The 7,212-nt window shown below is 37.0% G+C and overlaps 1 long non-coding RNA gene across 1 annotated transcript; it reads left to right on the forward strand.

Annotated features, from left to right (window-relative positions):
• Positions 1-2,458: 2,458 nt before the first annotated feature.
• Positions 2,459-4,493, forward strand: LOC132168688 (uncharacterized). The gene is made up of 3 exons (XR_009438911.1): positions 2,459-2,563; positions 2,855-3,264; positions 4,276-4,493. It is a non-coding gene; the product is annotated as an uncharacterized LOC132168688 (long non-coding RNA).
• Positions 4,494-7,212: the final 2,719 nt, after the last annotated feature.

The following is a 7,212-nucleotide window of genomic DNA, read 5'->3' on the forward strand; positions in this document are numbered from 1 at the left end:
TATCTTTCAATGCTCCCATCAGCTTTTCGTTTAATTCAAAATACCCACTTTGAGCCAACAACATTCATTGAGGGAGAGAAAGGTACCAAGGACCACGTACCATTTTTGAAGAGAGCATCAAACTTCTCATTCATTGCATGACGCCAATTTGCATCCTTGGCTGCTGTAGTGTAGCAGGTTGGTTCAATGGTAGCTGAACTTAAGGTGGTGGTGAATGCACTTGGTGGATACCTGATCATCCCTGTAGGGAGAGGCTTTGGCTTGAATATCTAATTTTGAGACCAAGTTGTCATCTCATGAGTGCATGTGAGAGGACCTGGCACTTGTTCATCTTCTGAGGCCGTGGATGAGGTATGAGAATCACTTGCGGCAGAGGGTGTGATGGTGGGGGCTGGGACAATAGGTAATTGAGGTGAAGTGTGAGGATTGCTAATTGGAGACCTTTGGTTATGAGGAGTTTCCGTAGGTGGGGACCTGTTCCTGTAGTCTACCAATCCTGGGCACCTGTTCCTGTAGTGAGCAAAAAATAATTGTATTTGACTACCCACCTGTGTTGGGTGGGGATCCCTTGTAGTAACCCCCTAGGGGACAAGGGGCTTCCGTTGTGCTAGCATTGAACAAATCAATCGTCACCCAATCCCACACCCATAACAAATCATGGTAGGCTTTGACACTATGAACAAATTTGTCTTTGAGAAGTAAGTTATTTCAGTTCTTGTTCCTGCAAGAGTCTATGTTGGAGTAAAGGTCCTTTGTCATTATCTTTATCACAATTGGTTGTTTGTGATTTATTTGTTCCAATAAGGGGGTAGTTTCCCGGATAGGGAATTTTCTCTCAAACTAAGAGTTTTCAATTCCTTTAGCATTCCAATAGATTGGGGAATTTTACCGGTAATTGAATTTGAAGAGAATTCCAATGAAGTCCCGTTTGCTAATCCAATATATCTTAGCTTAAAAGGAGGAACCCAGTCTTGTTTGACATCTAAAACCAATGTCCATTTCGCATAAAATTTTGGAGTCATGAGCAGGGATTCTAAACGGGTGAGATTTTGAAAATGAGCTTCAGTTAGAACACCTTCTCGAGAATTCGAACCTAGTCTCAACGAAATAAGCATTGACAATTTCTCGATGCTTTGTGGAATGGTTACGTTTATTTGATTCACCGAGACGTCAAGTGCTTACAATGATGATAAGTTTCCGATAGAATCAGGCAATGAACCCCAAACAAAGCTTTCAGAGAGGTCAAGTGTTTGAAGACTACTATTGGAACATTTAGACAAGTCATCCACAAACTCCGTTGTCTCCCCACTTATGTTGGTGAATTGCAGATGTAATGTTTGCAAGTTGCAAAGGTTAGAAAATGAGCTTGGTATCTTTCCAATTATATTGTTGATAGATAAATCCACTCTGCACAAGTTGGCTAGATGTCCTATACCATCTGGAATAGCACCTCTAAGAAAACTAGACCCAAGATTTATTGTTGAAAGCCCCTCACATCTGACAACCAGGGAGGTATGAAGGAGTTAAAACTGTTGGAAGAGAGATCTACATGTCTACAAGCATGTAGGTGTAACTCCACAAAGGAGGGAGCATATTAACCGCATGAAGCCAATTTGTAACTTCCTTGAGATTTACATATCCCAAATTAAGGTACATAAGAGAAGGAAACCCATCAAACCATTGTGGGCTTTTGACTTCCAATACCCATACTGGAAAGGGAATGACCATTTGGATGTTTGATGAAAAGGAATATGAATTGAGATCTAGATATTGGAGCTTTGATAGATTCCCAAGTTGGGAATTCACAAAGTTGTTGATTTGGAGAAGCCCACCGCAGTCGACAATTGCCTCAATATATGGCTTGCATGGGCCATAAGCCCATATTGTTAAACAGATTAGATCGTCTTTATCTCACTTGAACTTTAGAGTAATCATGGTCAAAATTTACTTTGTCCCATCTAATAGTTTATAAGTGTCAAATTATTTAAAAATCTTAAATGACATGGTAATTTATTTACTACCATTAACAACACGAATAATGTTAGATACTATCTTTTTATCTAATGATTGTTTAACAATGTCAATATAACACTTTCAACCAACAATCAAATATATATATATATTTATTTAACAAAGATTAATCCCAAAATTAATTAAGAGTGTCACATAAAAATTGTTAGACAATTGTTTCTTACATTTCTCTTAACCTCATATAGAATGTCAAGTACGCGGAATTTGACAAAAGACAGCTAGAAAACATGTGACTATCGAGAGCAACCTAAGCATATGATATGCCAACGAGCGGATGACCTTAAATTACAACAAATTAAAGCCCAATATTGATCACAGTAGACTAAAGAACAGGGCCAAAATAAGAGGGATCAGTTTCTACTCATTAAAAAGAGAAAAAAAAAATCGGCTTTGGTTGTCATTTCTTCCTGAAGTAGTTCCCATCGTAGATAAAGAGAGTGGCAGAGAGAACGTAGTTAACTGCCAAGAGACAGAATATGAAGTAGAGACTATAAAGTTGAAAAGGCCCAACCTTTCTCCAATCTAATTCGAGGTACGATGCTATCTATATTGTCACGAATTCCTGTAATTGTTGCTCTAAATTACTTGTGTTTTCGTCAAATCAATCTTGTATCTTGGAACCCTTTCCTTATTTCTTCTGTCCTATGTTTCACTTTTGCAGACTGTGTTTTTCCTATATTCAAATTTCTTATCTTTTTTCTTTTTCTTTGTGTTTCCTGAATCTGTTTTCTGGTGGTGGATGATGGGTAACCTTAAACATTGCTTGATTCCCTTGTAATATATATAGCATCAGAAAGTTCAATGATTGGTATTGTTATTATAGGTGATTTGCCCAATTCTCTGAATTCACGATGAAATCTGCACTTATAAGCACTAATTCCTTGCGCACCCATTTACTCCGTTTGGTGCGCATATATCCTCTAAGCCAAAGAATCCCAGTGTATTCTGCATAAAACCCATTACTTTGCCCGCCATACTCTCCTTGAGATCCCAGTCCAAGCCATCCAGATTGGTTGAGCTTTGCGCTTCCCATAACGCAAGCCCTTCGAATGCCGAACTGAAGGATCGTGGGGTGGAGGAGGTTTCGAGTGAAGACTTTGTTGAAGATGAGAATTCACAAAGCCGATGGAATGTGGAAGTGGGGAGCCCTAGTGTTCCGCCCAATGTTGTGCCGGCGGCCAAGTTGAGCTTGAGTGACCAAGCGTTCTTTCTCCTGCCTTCATTGCTTGCACGGTATGAGGAAATGTTGTGTTTTTATTTTTTTATTTATTTTTTAATTTTTTTACTGTAATTGTGTTGCTATTCAAGCTTGTAGCATTCAATACATTTTCGAGAAATGCTACACATACTCCCATACTCTCAGAATCTAATGGTGATTTTTAGTCACAAGTGATGGAGTGTGAGAATAGGAGCGTGGGTAGCATTTCTCATACCTTTAATGGATTTCTTTGTTTGTTTAAGGCATGCTTGCTTTTCCCATTTGGGTTTAAGGGATCAGTTTAATTCTCCATTGCATTGGAAGTGCACATCCATGGCTTGAATGGAACTATTCCGAATAAGATGAAGCCTTTTAGGAATTCATGAAGTCACTACATTTTAAATGTTTTGTGTAGTGGTGATGGCTACAATGATAATGACTTTAACAATTAATAATGATGGCTTTTTGAAAAACTCTATCCAAAAAGATAATTTAAATTTATATTCTCGTGGAACATGCAAACAGGGTTTTAATAATTCTCACTAATCAAAATTGTAGTTAGGTGTAAGATCTCATATTCCCTAAAAAGAAAATTAATAAAAATAAAGTAAATATGGATGCTTATTGATCATTAGTAAGAGGTGACTTTTATGATAAGGAAAAGAAAGAGGAAGCCATATAGAGAAGTATGTGCTTTAGTAATGTGTATTTTCCCCTGTTCTGGTCACAAAATAGATGAAATAAAGCAAAAAATGGATTTTTGTTGCAGTAACTGATGTTATTTGGCATTTACAACAGATTGGAAATTATTTTCAATGCGTGACTTACCAAAGGAAAATATGCTATTTGTTCCCAGCTAATTAATTGATACTTACATATTTAAGAAGAATTGGCTATGATTTAAGTAGGTTGTGGTTTAAACTTGTGGTAGTTATTATCTATGCTATTCTTTGCTGACAAACTTGAAGCTTGAATTTTATTGTTGACTATGATCTACGTTAATTTCATCATTATTGATAATCATGAATTAATTTCAATGTTTGCAGACTTCTGTGGCATTCACTAGCCTTATTACTGCAGCTGTCCCAACACTATATGTAAGTAGTCTGACTTTATGTTTAAGTGCAGAATTTTTTTTTTATTATTATTATTATTATTATTTTTTGGTGTCCTACTCCCAGCACCACACGTCAGGCTTAATTCATCTCACTTAAGTCTATTACTACATTATGACTACCTGTTCTTTTGCAATATGCCTAAAATATGGATAAACCAGTGATTTATTAGTTGCAGCAATTTCTGTAAGTTCTTTTGGAAAGTGTGTTTTTTTTTTTTTCTTTTATGAGCAATTGTTTCATTTCTCATGCCGTTTCAGCTAATAGCTAAAGGTTGATCCACTCCCACTCCCAAAGCCCCCCTAAAATTTTGTTATTGCTAATTGATTTAATAGCCACTAACAACCCTATGTTCGTTTGGCAAAACTCTTTAGAGGGTGGTTTTTTGCTTTTTGGTTGTGAGGTGACATAAAGGTAATAGTTTTTTATGGTTTGATTTGTATGTTAATGCTTACCTACCTTAACAAACGTTGCCAAACGAGCCCAGAGTCTACCTTTTTCTGTTTCCTGACTAAACATTTCTAAAACGCATGCAATATATGGAAACATGCTGCAAATTAGTCTGATATGGAAGATAAATAAGGTCAAATAAAAAATTGTTATATTAGGCAAAGCTTGCTTGGAGCCTACCTTCAAATATTTTTCTCCTTTATATGTTTACCTAAGGAGAGGTATTACAACCTAGTTTGAGTGATTGGTGCACTTGCTGTGGGATTGGTTATATTGCTGATGTTAAAGTTAGGTTGATGCTCTCTGCATAACACTATACTGAGGTTTCTTCCTCAAAGAGTTTACAATCCAAATTTGTTCTTGTTAGATAAATGTTTTGATTATCTCTGCTGGTTAGTGTATGAGTGCATAAATTTTAGGGCCAAAACCAAGATCTATAAGTTCGAGCACTAAATTTCAGGGTTGAAATAGTATGGTTTTGGTGATTGATATCCAGATATACTACTGCCTGAGGAAAATAACGAAAAAGTTGGTTTGGGTAGGATAATACGATGTCTAGCTTTTGTAGATATATATCTACTGCTATGTGTGTTAAGCTTAAATCTGTCGACTTTCTCTGGCCTGGCATAAAAATGACGGTTTTCTTTTAAGATATGAGAATTCTAGGTGGTCTCAAATTTTTCTCTGTAACCAATACCTCATGTTTCTATTTTCTGCATACTTGATCAAAAACTTAAACGATGTTATCAGATCCTCAATTTGCAATATACATTTCCTGGGTTGTTGTCACAGCCGACACCTATCTTTTTTTTTTAGATGAATAAGTATTTCATTAAACCAAAGCTCAAAATAGAGCAACTCCACAGCACATATACAACTCCTTCCAAAGACAAGGGACACAACCCCTTACAAAGAAAACAGAGGAAACAACCCCTCACAAAGCAAAAAACAGGGGAAACAACCTACAAATCAAAATTACAAAGAATAGTAGCAGGTAGATTCCACAAAGAGCACAACAAAAGGTTTTCCTTAGATCTAGGAAAACCTCTTTTCACAGCAATCCTTGACCTGACTTCCCAAAAAACTTGCTTCAACAATTGCTCTTCAGTTTTGGGAACACCATCATGTTTAATCTCATTTCTGGTACGCCAAAGGTTATAAACCACAGAACCAAAAACCACCCGACATAACAAGCAATTAAGAGATTTATTGCCCCAGCAATTACATCCTAACTGCACAAGATGATCCCAAATAATAGGAGGCCTATCCACCCTGCAACGAACCATGCAATATTTCCATATTCTAGAACTAAAACTACATTCAAAGAAGATGTGATCACGAGTTTCAATTTGACTATGACAAAAACAGCATTGAATATCACCCTTATAACCCCATTTAAGTAACCTTTCACTTGTAAGAAGCCTATTTTTCATTGCAAGCCACAAGATAAAGGCCTGTTTAGGGATAGCAAGGGGGAACCAAATCAATTTCCACCAAATAACCTCTGCATTCTTCTCTCTAAGAGCTTCCCAAGTTTCTGCACTAACATAGACACCCTTCTTAGAACCAAGCCAAATAGGCTTATCAAACTGGCCCAAGCAAACTTCAGAAAGTCTAGCTTGAATGTCAACTAAAGCTTCTGATCTCGCAGGTCTCCAAAACCAATCTCCATTGCAAATGACAGAAGACAGTTTAGCTTCAATATTACTTTGAGCATCATAAACAACCCTAAAGCCATATTGCTCAATTAATATCCCTGCAGGATGCCACAAATCCAGCCACATATGAATATTATCCCCATTCCCAACTTCAAACTTTAAGAATCTTTTGGCAATATCTCTCAGCTTCAAGATTTTCCTCCAACTCCAAGAACAGTTCTGAGAAATGCCTACACTCCAAAAACTCTTTCTCTTTAAAAGATTTTCTCTTACCCATGCAACCCAAATGGAACCAGACCTAGCAAAAATGCTCCAAATATGCCTAAGCATAGATGTTTGATTCCAAACTTCAAGTCTTTTCAACCCCAAACCTCCCTCCTTCTTAGGAAAACAAATATCAGACCAAGCAACCTTAGCCTTAGCTACACCTTCATCTTTCCCATTCCAAAGAAACCTATTGAATTTCTGTTCAATAGCTCTAATAATCTTTTTGGGAAGAATGAAAATACCCATCCAATACACTTGTAAACTGTAAAGAACAGAAGATAACAACTGGAGCCTGCCTGCATAAGAAAGATTTTTGGAAAGCCAAGAATCTATTCGACCAGAAATTCTGCTAAGTAAAGCTCCACAATCAGCTGAAGAAAGTCTAGAAGAAATGAGAGGAACTCCAAGATACCTCACAGGGAGATGACCTTCTTTCATCCTTAAATCCTCCAAAAGAACATGCTTCAATCTATCTGAAATTCCCGAACAATAA

Source organism: Corylus avellana, chromosome ca2 (assembly GCF_901000735.1).
Source record: "Corylus avellana chromosome ca2, CavTom2PMs-1.0".
Lineage (NCBI taxonomy): Eukaryota > Viridiplantae > Streptophyta > Magnoliopsida > Fagales > Betulaceae > Corylus > Corylus avellana.